The 18,748-nt window shown below is 38.7% G+C and overlaps 2 long non-coding RNA genes across 2 annotated transcripts; one reads left to right on the forward strand and one right to left on the reverse strand.

Moving 5' to 3' along the window:
* Window positions 1-3,606: 3,606 nt before the first annotated feature.
* On the reverse strand, window positions 3,607-7,926 carry LOC103136850 (uncharacterized). The gene is made up of 3 exons (XR_476069.2): window positions 7,779-7,926; window positions 5,097-5,187; window positions 3,607-3,856 (listed from the first exon to the last, which is right to left on the reverse strand). It is a non-coding gene; the product is annotated as an uncharacterized LOC103136850 (long non-coding RNA).
* Window positions 7,169-18,308, forward strand: LOC107836006 (uncharacterized). The gene is made up of 3 exons (XR_001661856.1): window positions 7,169-7,276; window positions 11,440-11,447; window positions 18,298-18,308. It is a non-coding gene; the product is annotated as an uncharacterized LOC107836006 (long non-coding RNA).
* The last annotated feature ends 440 nt before the right edge of the window (window positions 18,309-18,748 follow it).

The raw sequence follows: 18,748 nt of genomic DNA on the forward strand, positions 1-18,748 counted from the left end.
TGCTTTATAGGCCGACTGGTGATGTGAAAGTGCCATCTGGTTTGCATGTGTGTGTGTCTGTCTGTGTTTTTACATTGTCGGTCGTCTCGCCTTGTGTTTTGTTTATGGTGCAGCCTACCTAGAGAAACAGCCCTGCAAATCCCTGATCAGGATTAGATGGATGCAGAAAGTGAATGAATGATTATTTGCTCTCTTCATAGCATGATGGTAAAATTAGTTTTGAGATCAGTCCGACAGATTTGCACAACCATCTAAATGTAAATGCGGACATACATTCTACTGAATAACCGTGGTTGTCCTTGCTCAGACAGGTTATTACTGCATGAGAGAGCAAACACTGAGTAACTTGATAGCACAGACTAGCACAGATTCAACAGATATGAGAAATACTTAAGTTAAATTGTCAGACAGCTACAATTAGAAGCAGATATTTCAAAATATACTGTTTAAGGAGATATGCAAAGTGAGCACTGCTCATCTCTGCACGCACCATTTAACAATCCTACATTCAGGAGTAAATAAATGATTTATTGATAGACGTTTTTAAAAGAGTAAACTTTTATGCAAAAAATAGACTTCACATATTCCCTTGGGGTTGTGTTTTAGTGTCTGTAGTGTAGACTTGCAGTTTAGTTTTTTTCAGTAGTGGTGATGGCGGTAGACAATCCCCGCTCCGTCACTGGGCCCTGTGGCACCAGTGCATGGCAGCCTCGCCTCTGTCAAACTGTCCCAGGACAACTGTGGCTACAATTCAGTAGCTTGCCACCATTAGTGTGTGAATATGTACCTGAATGGGTATAGTGTGAACTGCTTTGGGGTCCTCTAGCTTTTAAAAGTGACTCTTCATGCCACACGTCACATTTAAATCCTTCAGTGTGGTGCCGGTGTTTTATGTCTTCAGGTGCTGCTTTGGAACCATTTCCATCTTACTGGACAAATCACCATACAAAGGTTTGTGTTGTAAACTTACATTTCACTTGGAGACTATAAAATTACTTCTTTCTTTTAGGCTGGCTGTTTTATGCACTGATTCTTGAGGTTTGTGTTTTACGCAGTGATTTTTGGAAGCTTTCAGTTGTGTTCATGGCTGACTTGCACTTGGCTTCTTTTTTTTATACACATTCCTCAACTTCAGACATGTGAGTGAAAGTAACTATGGTGAGCTGAAAGTTTTAACACAAATGAAAAGAATAAGTTGTAAAGGTTATAATGCCCTTTAAAGTAGCAGATAGAGTTTATATTCCAAAAAGACAAAAATATGCCTAAGTGTTTATTTGTGTAGTTCTGGGGTAACTAGTGTTTATGGTGGAACTTTGTGCCTGTGGCTGTTTATAAAAGTCTATGAGTAAAGAAATAAAAGTGTTTTAACCTTCTGACTTTTCCTAAAGCAAGTGAATGCAGTAAAAAATGGAGCTGGGTGAAGCAGATAGACAAGCTGAATAGTTCTCCTCTCATATCATTATGAATGGAGAATGGATTTGAAAGAAGCACAAAAACTGCTACCTTTCCTTTTAGTGTTCTGATTAAAAATCACAACAACAAAAAAAAACCCCATCAATGCTACCTCAAATAGTTGGCCAAGGCTTCTGAAAGAGATGACTTTAACTCAAAGCCTTTGAAACTCACAAGTGAGGTGGATCACTGTCTCCCTTGTGCCCTAATGTTGTACGACACAAATTCACCTAAATTCAGCAGAGAGAAGCAGTGAGACCAGATCAGTAAGCAACATTAAGAAAAGCCATGAAGCATATGAAACGTGCCTGTTGGAGAGGAAAGTGGAGGGAAAAATTAGGAAAGCTACTTAGAGCCGAGCTGCGGCACTTAGGCCCAATTAGAATGCATATTTTAAGTGGAGTTAAGCCTGGTGAAATATTCATGATGTGCCCCATGCTGCTGCAGCAGGAGGAGAAGTTTAAATGAAATTGAAAATTCAACCTCTGGGGGGCGCCATCCGACCACGGAGCGGGATGGGAGAAAGGGGATGCCGGTGATGCCACTGGTGAATGCTGCAGATGCAACGGGAAGACGAAGGAAAAGGAAGGCAGGCAGGTACGATGAACGAATAGAAAAAGAAAGAGAAGGTTTCTGCTCACTCAGATCCTCAGTGACTTATGATGGAGATCAGCAGAAAACAGCTTTCACCCTTCCAAACACTAATGTATACCTCTGACACACCACAGCCTCAAGTCACTGCTCATTATGACAATCACAACAGCAAAAAGGTTGAGACCCGCTCCACTCTGTTCTGTGTGACGCTACAGTAGCTTCAGATTCAGAGCACGTCACAAGTGAATGACAGCAGAGACACACACAGATGAAAAGCTGTAAAAAATTGCTGGTAAATTATTACAAACATGCCACCAGTGTTATGTATGCATCCATCCATCGCAAGGAAGGTTAATTACCTGCAGCTTGGAGTAAGCACTTTTGATAGCAGGTTGCTGTTTCAGAAACAAACATCCAGGAACGTAAACTTTGGTCTACAGATTCCTGCAACTCATTTTCATTTTGAGATTTTACAAGTGCCAAAGGCTAAAGCACGGAAGGTCATTCATCAAAAATACAAACCAAATTTAGACAAAACAACTGGGTAGAAAAACGTAGAGTTTTATTTCTTTGTCATTTTTCCTGTTTAGAATCTGGAAAAACTTTCAGAGGGCAAGTCTGAAAGTTTTTCTGCCATGGGTCAGCTGTGACTTCTGACCCATCAAATGGCGGTTGCACTGAAAACTGTCATTCAAAATCGCTGGTGCACTTCAAGCATAAGAGCATAGAACATAAGCCTTATATTAAATTCATCCTAGGACGGCGTCCACTTTTCTGGGTTCAGAGGCCCATCACGTAGTACGAATATGATTTACAATGAGATAGGTCAGTATTCCAGATCTTTGTTAGAAGAAATAGAAAAATTAGTAGAAAGAGTGGGTGGTCAGCATCAAGTTTCTGGAGCCACATTCGATGATGGTATTGTAGGAGTGCCCTTGGCAAAGCTCATCTTTATTTCTGTGATGGTAGCGCTTATGCAGAAAAATCCCACACTAATTTCATAGCAGCACATGCTGCCTTATCGACCACGTTTAAAAATGTGGCTTAAGTGTTGGGAAAAGAAATGGAAACGTTACAAAAGTAAATAGCAATGGCACTGTAAAATGTGCTCAGAGAGATTTTTAAAGCTGAGAAGCATAGTTGCTTAATGACTGTAGATTTCTCCAGAAAATGTCAGATTCTCAAACAAATCCTGTTTAAGAACGGTCTATAATAAATTTGTTCCTACATTTCATTAAAGTGGTGTTGAAAAGGTTCTCAAATTTAATAACCTAAATGAACACAGGCAGTGTGGATTTAAATCAGTCAAATGTCAGTCTCTAAAATATTTGTCCATCTCGTGTGTGCTTTCTGTTCAAAGACTGCAGCACCTGGACTGACCTTCACTCCAATGTTCACTGGAAATGTTCCTCATAAGGTCTACTAAAATGTCCATAAATAGTCATGTTTTACTAATTAGTTTTAATTTTAGTATATCCACATGCACTGCAAAATTTAATCTGTTTCTGTTCTGTCTTCCATGCTTTAATCTTGTTAATAGAAAGATGAAAAAGCTCCATGTCAGAGAATTAGAGATTTAATTTATTTTTTTATTTTTTTATTTCCTCCCTCGTCTTTGTCGAGTGGTGTGTGATTCTGTTTCACTGTTGAGATTCTCTGAACCTGGAAACCCAAACACCTTTCAGGAGCATGGACTCTAAACCTCTTCTAAGGATGTTCTCTTGTTCTCTTGCCTCTTTGTGTTTCTGCTCGAAGGTTTTGATGGCGTGGAGGCTGCTGGGGGTGCTGACCTCGATGTGCCAGGTGCTTTCTGCGGTGAGGAAAAGACATTCCACTCAGACAAGGACAAAGTCATAAAAAAAAAAAAGTCTTCTGGCTCTCTGAGAAGTTCTCAAGGTTCTCTGTAAAAAGTGTTAATTTCATACTCGCATGAAGACGTCTAAGGAGCTTGTCCTTGGCCGCCTTCTGTGCAGGAAACGGCAGATTGTAATGAAATCTCAGGGCTATCAGCGTGCCAGAATTTGACATGAATTTAATCTGATGATTCTTAAAAAAAAAAAGGAACACCTATACTCTTTTGTGTCTCATTCACATATTTCACTTTATACTTGAATGTTTTATAAAATGGACAAACGTATCCATCGAGTACCTATTAGATGCAATCTCTTTCTACCTAAAGAAAAAGACTGAATTTTACACTATCAGGTTTAAATCTGAGGTGACATTAACATTACAAGGAGGGATCATAATCACCTATTTTAGCTTCCTTTTATTGACTCTCTGGTAAATCCAGAATAGAATTTAAGATTCTCCTTCTCACATATAAAGCCCTTAATAATCAGGTTCTATCATAGATCAGAGATCCTATTATTTTATATGTTCACAACAGAGCACTTCGCTCTCAGACTGCATCCAGTTTTAGTCAGTTTACTCCTGTTTACTTTTAAGACAATGCTTAAAACTAAGAGTATGGCTTTGGTTATCCTGAGCTATCCCTGTAGTTATGCTGCTACCCAGCAATTAATTAAAAAAAAAAAAAAAAAAATGAAATTGTGTCCCTTGTTCTAGCTGTTATCATCACAATAACTCCCACATCCTTGGCTCACAAAGTTCACACTCGTTTTTTTGAAGTGAGTGTGAATTTATAAATCCCCTAATTTTGTAGTAAGTCTCTACACTCAGAGTTGCTGCATTGCAGATAATATCAAGCATTGCTCTTCATCTAAGTTAGCACACATGTAGCAAAACAAAGACTTTAAGTGATGCAATCCTTGATGGAATTTTGATAACTATTTACCATAGCAATTGTTTGTTTTTTTTAGCACAGATTGTTGTGTTTTGTGGAAAAATTAAATTATTCAAGCACTGTTCAGATGAAAAGCACTCAGTCAGGTTTATTTGGAATCATGTTCAAGATGAGCGCAAATGACAGAGTGTCAGCCTGGACCAACAGAGTTCAAATCATCTTAAATACCCCAGGATAGCACAAGTACAAAAATATGAGACAGACTGTGAGAACTAGCATCTCAAAGGCTGCCGTGAAAACTTACTTCTGTTTATCTGTCACTTGCAGCAGCAGGGACCCATTTCTGACAGATTACCTCCAGAGTGGCAAAGCAGAGGTGTCTACTCCACATAAACCTTGTAAGCATAATTGAAATAAAGATATAAGATAAGCCATAAGTTCAATACACTCAGAAGACTTTAGCAAAAAAACATTGTTTGATTACACTAATTAAGTAAATTAATACATGTTCAATTAATAATTAAAAAAAAAAAAAACTGGTAACCAGGACTATCTTTTTGCTCGTTTTTGAGTTGTTGGCTGCAGCATATTAAGTCACACCCTGCAGCAATGCACAATTCTTAATGTTTCCAGCTACATCCAAAATCAGGTCCAGGAGGGAAACACCATCATCCTCCTCTTCAGCAACACTCTGTAGAGAAATGTAATTCCTCCAGAATGTTCTGGGTTTACACCAGGGTATCCTTCCTGTGGGATGTGTCCATAAAACTTTAGAAGATGGACACATCAGAAGCATACTGATCAAATGCCTGAACCACCTCAACTGTCTCTTGCTAGTACTCTACTCCAAGCTCCCCCCCAGAAAACAAATCGGCTCAAATTATCTCTAAAGCTGAGCCTGGCCACCCTACAGATAAAGCTCATTTCAGCAGCCTGTATTTGGGATCTTGTTCTTTCACTATTCATATGACCATAGAGCAGGGTCAGAATGCAGATAGAGCATTAAATCAAGAGCTTCACCTTTTGGGTCAACTCTTTATTCACCACAACAGAGCAAAGCAGCACCCGCATCAATGCGTGTAAGGCTCTAATACATCTATCCATTTTACGTTACATTCTACCAATAACGTGAACAAGACAAGACATTTGAACTTCTCCGAATAAAAACATCTTGCAGCTAGTACCACGGCTTTACATTTAAGGGACATTCATATTCTTGAAGCATCAGTCGCCAGTCAATCGCAGACCAAATAGATTTAATTAGGAAATTTTGATGACATTTGTGATTAAGAACCACTTAGTCCAAGAGATAGGCCAGGTTTTACGCGAGAGCTGTTGTGAGCCGGAAAGCAGTGTTTGTGCATTTGTAAACCTCTTCCAGGTTGCTGACTGCCAAGAACAGAGAGACTCTCTGCAGGTGAAGCAGCCGACAGTTCAGAGGGTGTCAAGCTTCAGAGAGCAGAATCCAACCAGTCAGAACAAATAGGAACATGTTGTGTTCGGAGGATGACCGAGACCCTTAGACTCCAACAGCAGGAGTTGCTGCGGGGCCGTTTCTGAGAGACATTTACATATCTAGTGCAGACTGGATCTGCGTCACTTTATCAGAGCTGAGCTGATAGGTAAGCATGATCCCACTCCCTTCATGTCAAGACCCGACTGTGTCACGTATTAATAAAGAGGTGTTTTAATTTCCCTAATAACCTTTCATCTTCGGCTACAGCTCTTTAGAAATGCTCATTCTTTAAAAAGAGTTTCAAAAACCTGCAGCTTGAATCTCCACAACCCCTCAAAGCTGTAAGACTTAGCAGGAGTATGATTTTATAATGACTTACAAAGGTTATGTGCATACATTTAAGAAATTCACACAAAAAAAAGCTAAGTTATAAAGAGTGCAAAGTTGGATTTGAACTCAAAATTTACATCTATTCTCAGTTTAAAATGTGTCTTTGACATTTAAAAATGGGACAACTCAGTGAAAGCTGCAGTATGCAACTTACACAAATGTGTCTCGGATGAAACTGAAGTAACTGGAAAAAGATCTCCTTAAACCTTTGAATTAGTAAAAAGGCAAGACCATATTTAAGCAATCAGAGTAAAGCAAGATCACTAGGACAAAATACAATGATGGAAAAATACAAATAAGTAGATCTACTGCTATGTATCGGACTCTTACAGAGCTCAGAATTTAATTTTTAACAAAGTACTCAACTATCAGACTGAAATCACTTGATCTCCAATTTTCAAGCTTTTTCTAGGCTGACGTACTGCTTGATGGCTTTTAGTTGGAAATCAATGAAATATAATTAAACCAACGGTTTTTTTTTTGTTGGTTTTTTTTGCAACCGAAAGAAAAAAAAAGAATTGTAGTGTTACAGGACCCAAGTGTCAGGACTGCTGTAAAAGTGATATACACAATTTGAAGAATAGTAAAACAGGATTCAGCAATGACGACCAAAGCACTGCTTTTAGCATCCAGATTGTGTCACATTTGTTTACCAACAAATCTTTTACAATGTACAATACTAATGCTATCCATTACCTATGTTTTATAAACCTTGTTTACTTTTCTCATAAGTCATAATTAACTTCACACTTTACTTTTTTTCACATTGCCATCCTTCACTTAACCTCTAAATTCCCACACTTCATGAAAAAGAATAGTTTCTCTACCTTTAACTTCAGCTAGACTCACTTTACGCTCAGGCTCTAACCTGCTTTACGAGTCACCAAGCAACACATTCTGAATACTACTCAAACAAAAGCAAAATAAAACTCCTAAAATCCTGAGTTACTAAGATATCATAGTCTTTTAATCACCTAACCCCATACAGACTTGCCTGGCACAGGTTTCATTCTCAGCTGATAAAAGTTACAACTATTAGCAGAAAGGTGTACAGAAATCGTAACACATTGCTATCTACTGACCAAATAAGAGGTAAACTTCTTACAGAGTACATTTGGTATGTTTTTGCCATCTACTGACCTTTAGAATAATAAAACAGGATTCAGTCATGACGAAAAAAGCGCTGCTTTTAGAATCCAGATTTAGCGTCTGAGGCAAACAGGAAGTCCGCCCCCAAACCAACCCGGAAGCAACGCCCCCAAAACAAAGGTTCCGCTTCGCCACAACTGCTCCCATCCCAACCTCAGGAAACTGCTATATGTAGGCAGATTAACATGACAAAATGCAAACAAAATATAATTTGTTCATTTATGGGAAAAAAAAAACAGAATAAATTTTATATGGAAATATTCCAAAATTATAAAACAACCAAAATAATGTGGTGACATTTCTAGGTGCACCACACAGGTTTGTAGCCAATCTTGTCTTTCAGCATGGAGCCAGTTCTGTGAGAAGGTGTCAGAGACATCAAAAAGGTTACAACTCCTACCGGGAAAGACTTGAGATCTAATGCTAATAAATCTGTAGACTGTTTTAATGGTCCTTTCTGAGAAAAGCTTCATTTCTATTGGTCAGTTAATGATCAGAAAAATTAATCAACTTGTAAGAAGTAGAACAGCAGTTAAAGACAGAAGGACATATAGAGCAGAAAAGCAGTGTAGGTACAGAAGTGAAGTATAAATGAAAAAGACCCTTTTTGAGGCAGAAGAAGCAACGGTGCCTCCACGTGTTAGCTGGAAGAGGACATTTAATCATGTTTCAGCAGCAGTTGGTGGCGGGCAAGCAGCAGATGCCTCACCATCCGCCGGCGATTAATCCTCCCACTGGCCGTCGGCTGGCAGCCCCTATCTTCCACCATTGCCGCGGCGACAGACAGCAGGAACACACGGCCGAGGTGAAGGTGGAATGGAGGGGAGGTGGACAGTCTCTCCGCTGGAGGGCGTTTCCCTCTATTTCCCTCAGCCCTAAATGACCAGTCTGCTCCCTGCTTGTCGTTCTTTGTGTCGACGCTGGTTTTCCTCATATACATCATCCCCTTTCTCCGTGTGTGTGTTGGGAATCTCATGGCAAAAAAGAAACAAACAAGTAGCTTGAGGAAACTTTTGAAGAACTTCTTAATAGCTTTGGACCAGTTACTGTTTTCAAGGTATACCGAATGATTAGAAAGTTTTACTTCCAAAATGACTAACATTTCTGAACAATATAGCCTGAACAAGATAAGAAATGAAAGCATGAACTGCTTCCTCAGCAGTTGTAGCACCCTGCTGATGAGCTGGCTGAAAAAGGCTTTTACACTTTCCCTTGCTTGCAAATTTGGTCGCATGGAAATATTAAAGGTAAAGGTGATTTTAATTATATAGCACATTTTCAGCAACACGGCAATTCAAAGTGTTTTACAAGAATTAAAAGGAAATACAAACAAAATAAACCAAAGGAAAGAGCAAAAGAAGAAAAAGAATCTAATGTTGATCTAAAGTATATAAACTAGGTGCTCCTGTTCAGGGTTGCTAAGTATCCTCTGGTCTAATTCTATTTCTGGGTTGGGAGAACAGGAGTCTGAAACATAGTCTAACAATGTTGATCCAAAAGTGTCCTCTGGGCTTCTGGTCGCTGCATCTAAATAGTGAGTACTCTACAGCTTCTGATAAAATAGATTAAAGAGTGACTAATCTAATTCTATTAGTGGTCATAAGAAATTCAGATACTTATAATGTGGAAGCCGATGGCATGCCAAACATCCCTTTTATTATGGTTACTGTCAGCTGAGGGACCACAGGTTGTTTTTCTGTATATAAAATCACTTGCATCATATTATGCATTTTTTATTATTTTTGTGTAATTTACACATGCAGTATATCTGTATGCTGAATTAATCTATTGTTAAAATAAACAGTAGAGTGGTTTAAGTATATAGTAAATATAAAAATATGGTATATGTGGTGATTAACTGTTCATGCCAGAATATATTATCTTTCTCTTGAAACGTCTATATTTATCTAGTTAATATGTAATATAGGTCTTTTCTAAACTACAGTGTTTCCTTCCAATACTAATTAATTTTATTCACTTCCTAGCAAGTCCTTGCACACAAAGTCTATCCATCCATTTTCTAACACCCTTGTTGGGAGGGTTGCTGGCGCCTATCTCCAGCGAACGTTCCGGGCGAGAGGCGGGGTCACCCCGGACAGGTCGCCAGTCTGTCGCAGGGCAACACAGAGACAGACAGAACATCCATACACACGCGCTCACACACACACCTAGGGAGAATGTAGAGATACCAATTAACCTAACAGTCATCTTTTTGAACTGTGGGAGGAAGCCAGAGTACCTGGAGAGAATCCACGCATGCACAGGGAGAACATGCAAACTCCATGCAGAAAGACCCCGGGCCAGGAATCGAACCCAGAACCTTCTTGCTGCAAGACAACAGTGCTACCAACTGCTCCACTGTCCTGCCTGCATGCAAAATTATAGTAAGAAAAATATTTTTAATAGAGCACTCTTTCTTCTCCCTGTATATAAAAATACACTTTAGCTTTTCATGTTTCATAACTTTGCAGGAAGATAGACCACAGTTCCAAGTTCGGAGGTGCTTTCCCTAAAACCTTCCTGTCCTGTCTTTTTCCATGTTTCCTCATGTTCCTTTAGTTTTCTTTTTTTATTTACAAAAAAAATATTTGCTCGAGATTAGACAGTCACAGTATCAATTTTCCATACTTGTCAACTGACCGGTTGAATGTTTGTCATTCTAATAAATACATTTTTACTGCAAACATTTTGTCGCTGTTTCTGTTGTACCTATCTGATATTAGGAGGACATTTATACCCAAGATCCTCTGAAGCTGAAAACAGAGGATCAAGTGCTTATCAGTTATTATAAACTATTAGAAGGTCTAGTGGATATATTGGACAAAGGATTGAATGAAGATCAGAATGGCCAGACTATCATACAACCAGTCTCAAACTGGGGTTGGCAATCAAAAGATGTTATATTCCAGTGTGACATTAGAATGTGACTTCAAATTTTTCCATTTGACAGTGAAAATAAGTTAAGATTTTATTTTTCAAGAGACATTGCTTTTTGTGTTTAAATAAGCTGTTCCTGATCTGCCTGTAAAAGCCTGCTGGAGCCAGCGGTTTCATCCTGTGACTCGGCTGGATGGTAATTGTGTCCTGGCAGCAGCGGGACTCCTGGCTGCAGAGGCTGCCTCCTCACATACTGTCAGCAAGGTGATGCATGTTGTGCATGGCTGCCATGTAGGAGGATGCAGAACAAGCCGGATGCCTGATGGACGAGGAGACAGAAACAGGCAGCAGATCTTGTTGCGTGTCATCATGGCAGCAGGAGCATCTGGACGGCTGCAGAGGATGTAATCTTGCTGGCATACATATGTATGGATGGATATTCTGGAGGTCTCGGGGAGCAGGGGGAAGCAGCTGCTGTCTGACGCTTGCTGTTAATTTACTTCTTCGATGCCAGACAACCTCCTTTCAGCTAGCTCCATCCAGGGGGGTCAGAGTGGAGCATGCTGCGACACTTTTTATTGAGCTTTAGACTTTTTTCACACCTAACCCACAGGTTAAGTGAACGCTGGTGTGTTCGCACATCAAGTCTGGCTCATTTAGAGCTAATTTAAGCTTTGACGTTTGACGAGGATGACAGCTTTTAATACAGGTTTAGGAAAAAAAATCTACAAAAGCAAAATTAACTGTAAATGTTCTGCTTGATAGCAGAGCAGAGGTCTGAAAGTGACCTCACCTCTGGTGTCTTCATGTGTGTGTGTGTTTTTTTTTTTAAAGATCCTATTACCAGGAGATTCCAATGGCTGTAAATCCTCAAAGCTCCTTCCAGTCAGGTTAGGATGGGCCGCTGAGGATCAATACCGAACTATAGAGGCTGGGCATTCTGCTATTCAGCTGCAGAATGAACACTTACCTGCTTAAATAATGCTCTCTAGGCTTTAAACTCCCTGTATTCCAGTGAAACTAAACAAACTTTGTGTTCAGAGCTCGCCACCGCAGTGGAGATATTTTGGTTTAGATGTGAACTGAAAGGAAGTCTGCCAGCATACAAAAATGCACCACTGGGCAGATAAGGAATTTATAGAAAATAAAAGGTGAGCAGAATGACGGGGACATGAGATTTTGTCCTTCACTGGTTTCAGTGTTTTAATTCTGTTATGATGAATGGGAAACGCGGGCACTCTAAATCTTCTATTGCCATGTTATTCCTCTCCAGCAGATTTTATAAAACTGGAATTGTGATACTTGAGTAATTATGCTAATAAAGAGAAAACAAAAGCCAAACAAGCTCAGGTCCAAAAAGGAAACAAGTAAATAAACAAGAATCCTTTCAAAATCAATTCTGGCTGAAAACTGCTCTGGCTGAAAACTAAGAAATCTTGCAAAGACTGTTAAATGTTTTCTGATTTTAGAGGAAAAACAATATTTTTCTCTAATAAGTTCTGTTTACGTTTTATTTATTTTTTCTTTTACAGAACAACAAATAAACCCTTGGAGGAAGTTTGCAAGAGCAAACATATTTTCTGCTTTCAGGAATGTTTTCCATTCACTTATCACCTCACCTCACTTCACCTCACTAAAACCCAAGCTGTAGTCCTGCAAAAGTTTACTCTTGTTGCTTCAATGTGATGTAACAGAGAAAGTAGTGGTCAGACTTTACTGAACAAGTGATGATCATTGCTAAGGTATAGAGCCCTCAGAGCCCTCAGCGATAACTTTAAAGACGTGACTGTTGCTTTCTTATAAGGCCATTTCCATTTTATTTAAAGATTATCAGTTCATTGTGAAATAGGATTATCAGAAGTAGAAATACTTAAAACAGCAGCCAATCTTACCTTCAATGGACATCCTTGTCAATTCACCACATAATGCCCAGTACCATGGTAAATGACAAGAAAACCCAAAAAATGAGACTTGTTAAAAAAAAACAAAAAAAAAAAACTCTGAAGTGCAGAATGCACAGTATTAACCAATCTTCATGACAGTTCCCAGCAAAGAGGTGCTCCACAGGTGGAATCCCACTGACATCATATACAGCTACAAAACTCAGTGAGAAGCAGCGTTTCTCCCCCTTTGCCCACAGCTCTCTGCAGGTCGTATTAGTCAGAACACAGGTGCAAACATTTTTATCTCGCTGGGTGAGTAGAAGACAGCATCTCTGAAAAAAAAAAAATCTTTGGATCCAATGTACATTAAGACCTGCTGTCTGTGTAGCCGGTGACTGGAATTAAGACTAGCTGCCTCAAAACAGAAGCATCTCATTAGAGACAGCAAGGAGAAGTACAGGAAATAATTGGAGAAAAGCATACACAGGAATAATGTCAGATATGTGTGGTCAGGGATGAAGAAAATAATAGGCTTCAAGCAAAAAGAGGAGAAGATATATGAAAGTCTGGACAGAGCAAATGAGCTGAACACATTCTTCAACAGGTTTAGTTCAGGAGCAAGCTCAGCGTCATCCTCAGCCAAACAGACATCCCACCCTTTGGCCCACCCACTCTCATGTCACACCTAAGATGTTTTATTTTTCACCTCAGTCATGGACTCTTATGCTTCTATAAGTTTGTCTACCACCAAATCAGTAGATGCTTTTGCTTCCTTTGAGCCCCCCCTCTCACTGCATCTGTCTCTACGTCAGGTGAAGAGGCAGACAGAACGGGAGCAAAGCTGCAGGTCCAGATGGTGTCAGCTCCACAGTCCTGGAGGCCTGTGCGGAGTACATCTGACAGAAAGGACTTTGCACATCTTCCACCCCAGCTTGACCCAAAAGGAGGTTCTATTGTTGTGGGAGACATCCTACCTTGTTCCAGTACGAAAGAAAACGTACCCATCAGCCATTAACTTGTTGCCCTGACATCCCACGTCATGAAAAGCTTCACCCTCTCGGGATGATCAACAGGACAATCATCTCTGATGCAGCAGGAAATGTACAACATAATAGTTGTAAAATAAACTGATCTAGACTTTGGCTCAAATTGAAAAACAAAGCAACAACAAAAAGTTATTAGGCAGACAAAAAACACTTTTAGCTCCTTTCAATTCCAACAAAATAACTTGCATGTGGACAAGGAATACTTAAGGTGTTTCCCCTCTAGTAGACTCAAACCTAAAGAAGACTGCAATTTTCTTTCACACTGCACTGTGTCAAACAACCTAATTTCTTTGGAAAACCTGTTGACCCCTCACTTGTGGTGACTGCACCAAGAACCACTGAAGGAAACAACACGAAAACCTTGGTAAAATACACAATCCAATTTTTCTCTCCNCCTGTTGACCCCTCACTTGTGGTGACTGCACCAAGAACCACTGAAGGAAACAACACGAAAACCTTGGTAAAATACACAATCCAATTTTTCTCTCCAGGTCCTAGACACACAAGTTTGCTCTTGTTGTACTTAACCAGAATGCCTGCAATGTAGTTGCTTCCTGCTTTTGGAGTGGTCTCCAGTCCTCTCGGCAGGATTCAAATCACTTCAAATGAATAGAGTTAGGATTTTAGGCAGACCAGAGTGTCTTTTTTTGGTCTGCATCAGTTTGATTGCACATTTACACCTCCCCACACACGCTGGACTTTCAAGGCAAATTAACTAGAGTTCAATTAAATATGACTAAACAAGGCTGGTACGAATGCACCCTTATTCACGTTTGATAATCTCTCAAAAAGCCTCTAAAATAGCTATGTAAGGTCAGCTCACACAATGGTGTTGTTTTTCAGCTCTATTTCTGTGCTTAACTTTAAAAAAATGACAGTTCAAAATTCTTGGGAGGCCCTTCTAAAGCAACTGAAATGTTTCCTTTAACCCGTGTATCCCGCATTTGGTCAGTGACTTTTATTTATTTATTTTTCTAGGACCCACTTCCTGTTTTGCTCCAAACTCACTAAATTCTTTTAAGCCCCGCCCCCTGCTCGCACTTTTACTTGCTTCTCCGTCTCCACTGTGACAATGGCGCGCTCTGTTTGGCGTTTCCCAAACAAAGTCTTCAAATCTGCAAACTGAGTCTGTTGTCACCTTGTATCAGATTTTTTTCATGTCTAAAACTAATAGTTAATTGCTCATTGAAGCGTTGTTCTTACCAGCATTGCGGGCGCTGCTAGTTCAGAACTCCACTGATATGCTGCCATTAATATCCACCGGGCGCATATTGCTCCTCGTGTAACAAAGTTAAAAATGTACTTTATTAATTATTATTTCTAAGTCATGTTATATTGAGTATTTGTGAATTTTATCTCCTTGAGTTATTTTTATTTGTCGTTGTATTATTTTTGCCCCCGGGAATCGCCTTTCTGCACTCTGCCTTGTTTGTGCCTCCTGTCCTGCTGTAGTTTTTCCCGGCCCTCGTAGCTCTCCGCTCATGTCTCCCTTCCCATTTGCCCTCAGCCATGTCAATACTCACAGCGTTGTTTTGCGCTGTCAAGGGAAAGTTCGTTGCTGCGATATACTTTTGTTTTCTGTATGGAAGTAGACGTTCATGCCGAGGACTCTGGTAAATGTTGTTTATTATTGTTGTTTGTGTATTGTGTAGCAGTTTTGACCGTTTTTGTGGGTTTTACTGACAGTTTTATTGTCTTTTTTCTTTTTGGCGCAAACGTGTCCCCAGTGTGTGGCGGTGCAGCGCAGTTCGTTTGAATACTGTTTTTATTTTCAGGTTTATGATCGGGGTTCATGGAGAGAGGTGTAAAGGAGATCAATTTGTTTTAATATCTTCCAGGTATGTGTTTTTATTTTAAGTTATACACTTTATTTATATTTGTTTGTATAATTTTGTCCCACTGTTATTGTGGCCACTAGGTGGCGTTTTCCTCCTATTGTTCTTGGTTTGTTGTGATTTTTGTGAGATTTATTTATTTATTTACCTATTTATTTTGTTGACTTTGGAAGGAAATGTTTGGCAGCGTTGTTCTGCGCTACTGAGGTTTTAGGATCGGAGTGTGGGGAGAGATGTGAAAAGAAGATTAATTTGTTTTAATCTCTTCCAGATTAAATGGTCCATTTGTGCAGTCTGGCTGGATGATTTCTATGAGCACACCATCACAACCCTTTGCACTCTTTCTGTTGGAAAGGTATAATAATTATTTTTGGAAATATGGAAGTTGACAAAGGTCTGATATATGCACTCAGTTGTTATTTGGTTCACTGGTTTTATTTTGTGTGTGTTTTGGCACTTTTTGTACTGGCGCTAAAAAAGCAATACAAAAAGAACAAGGAAGTTTGATATGATGGTAAAATCAATTGAGAATGTAGAGCTACACATTCGTATAAATTTAATATTGAGTGGTATCTAATTTGTTTTCTCTCACTCTGCTTGAGTATTTGAAAGGCTTGTTAATTGATTTTAATTTTGATAATTGAGATTTTTGAAAGTGCGCTTTAAATTGATTGACCTGAAATCTATATATTTTTAAATTAAATGTTGGATCATTTTAAAATTATTAGAAATCTAATAATTGCATTTATTTGTTGTGTTTATATGTATCTGATGTAAAGACAGTTGGTTATTTTGTTTGGATCTTATTCTTAATGTGTATTTTTGATTGTATTTATTTATTTATTTTTTTGTACAATCACTTATTTACACCAATATCAAAAGCACTGCCTCCTGTTTTTCATTCACACTTCAGGTTCTTTTTAAGGAACACTCTTCTGATGCTGCTTTTGTAGCCGCAGTCAACTGCCTAGCCTTTATGTGTTACATGGAAATATGTTTTTAGAGGCAGGGTCATCATAAATTTGAGAACGATTCATTTTCGTGTTTACTCATTTAGATATTGCTTTGAACTGGAAAGAGGCCCAGTGTCTGAGGGTTACACTGTGGGTTATTTGTGGTCTTGTCGTCAGCCCATGACCACTTCATTGAAATGAAATCAGAATTGTTTTATGGTTCCAATGCATTAATGTAAATTGCTATGTATATGTGTGTAATTTTATAGGAATTTTATTTATTTGCTATATAAAGTTCTGTGAGATGTTATGTGTTGGGAACTGACAGTATGTAAATAAATTAAAGTTGATTGAATTGTCTTTGCCTCTATTTCTTCTGCTGTTGTTCAAAATCAAATTATCCGTAAGTTTTTGCATAATCCTGAATGAGGCTGGTTTTGTTTTCCATAATTAGTAAATGTGGGTTGCAATTAATTTTTAAAGATTTATCCTAACACTCAATGCTCAGTTTGATTTTTTTTTTTTTTTTATTTCTGTTTTATGTTTGTTTTCCTGTTTACATAAACTTTATTATCTTCCATAAATATGACAGAACTGTTCTAATTTTATTTACTTTTTGAGTAGAATTATAGCCAGACATTCACATGGTGTTTATACTTCCATTGTTTTAATGTATTTGGACCTTCAGACATCTGGAAAATATAGCCAAAGGTAGACTTCTACAATTTCTTTGTAATAGCTGCCCTGGTTTCTTTTGATTTGCTACATTATGTCACACTTGGAAGCATTATTTTAAGCATTTTTCTTTAAATGTATCCACAGATTGCGGGTGGACTGCTGACCTGTCCAGGGTGTACCCCGCCTTTCGCCTCTTCCTTGCTGGAGATGGGCACCAGCACCCCTCATGACCCCACTCTGGATAAGCGGGTAAGATAATGGATGGATGGGTGCCTCTGCAGGTGAGTATCTGCTTCACTCAAGTGTTGTGAATTAGCCAAACACATTTTAGCAATTAAAAGTTTACAAATCATTGTAGCCTGGGATAGCCCATAGCTGTTACCAGTATGGTGAATGTGCATATGGCAGGAATAACTTTTTTTTTTCATGCCCATAATGACAAAAATAAACAATTTCTGTCATTAGCGTTATTTGTGCATCCACGCATGTGATTGGCATTATTAATTGCGCTGTGCTGCTTGAATATGCTGGGAAAAACAAAACGTAAAGCTTTAGTAAGCATAAAAGCAAGATTTTGACATTTTTTTATTGCAATTTTGTGGAATTGAACTGGCCCCTCTTCTACCTAGTGGTGGCGACCTTGATAAGTTACTCAAACCATGTTTTTTTTTATTTATTTATTTTTTATTTGGAAAGTGGGTAATTGCCTTTGTTTTTTAATGCTTAATGATTTAATCTTTTGGTAAGAGTACCTCTTAACTTATCACTCTACATAATGTTTATTTTAAGATTTTTATGTGCATAATGAAGTAACCAGTCTTTTTTATACATTTTATTAGTTGTATTTATTAGATAATATGAATTAACGTTTTTCCAATGGCAAGATATTGCATTTATTTTTATATCATGTTGATATTTGGATTTGATTGGTCAAACAAGTAGAGCACAAGTAGAGTGTGGAGATCTATGACTGAAACGCTGCACATTAACATTTTGCTCGCTTGTCTCTCTTTCCTAAAATGACACGTTTAAGAGTGTGCATGACTGTCCCTTTCTTGTCTTCTTAATTTGGTCCATTCTTCTAAATATTGTATCTGTTTCAGTTATAGATTTGAAAAGTTTGAATTATTTTATTTTTGTAGAAGGCTCCATTAATAAAATTTTTGACAAAAGTAATTAATTAGTTCTCTCAATTTATGAAGAGGTGTGAGATTTTTTTTTTTTTGTAAAGCTGTAAGTGGTGGCTGAGTGCTTTTGAGCTGAACAGGCATCCTCCTCCTCTTCCTAAGCCTCCTCCTGCAGCACATTCAGCAGCTAACCAAGTTATGTCTGAATCGGATTATCAATTTCTGGGCTAAGTTGAAATCTACAGATTGCGAGCAGAAGCAGGAGTGACGGGCTAAGGAGCATGCTGTCAGGACAGATTGATGGAGCTGCTCATTCACAGCGACAACAGGCCCATTTATAAAGCAGTAATTGCTGCTGTGATATCGACACTCTTCCTGCTTCGACCTTAACTTCCCACCGCCCTTATCCTCCTCCCCCTCCTCCTCCTTTCTGCATTCAGACTCATCCGGCTCACATAATGGCTTCATCTTTTCCAAGAAGTGCATTTTGTGAATCAAACGGCTTATTTGCTTTTGCTAAGAGTTCCCGGAGCTAATGTTTTTAGCACTCCATTAATAAAAT

The sequence above is a fragment of the Poecilia formosa genome, unplaced genomic scaffold (assembly GCF_000485575.1).
Source record: "Poecilia formosa unplaced genomic scaffold, Poecilia_formosa-5.1.2 Scaffold35, whole genome shotgun sequence".
In the NCBI taxonomy this organism is placed as follows: Eukaryota; Metazoa; Chordata; class Actinopteri; order Cyprinodontiformes; family Poeciliidae; genus Poecilia; species Poecilia formosa.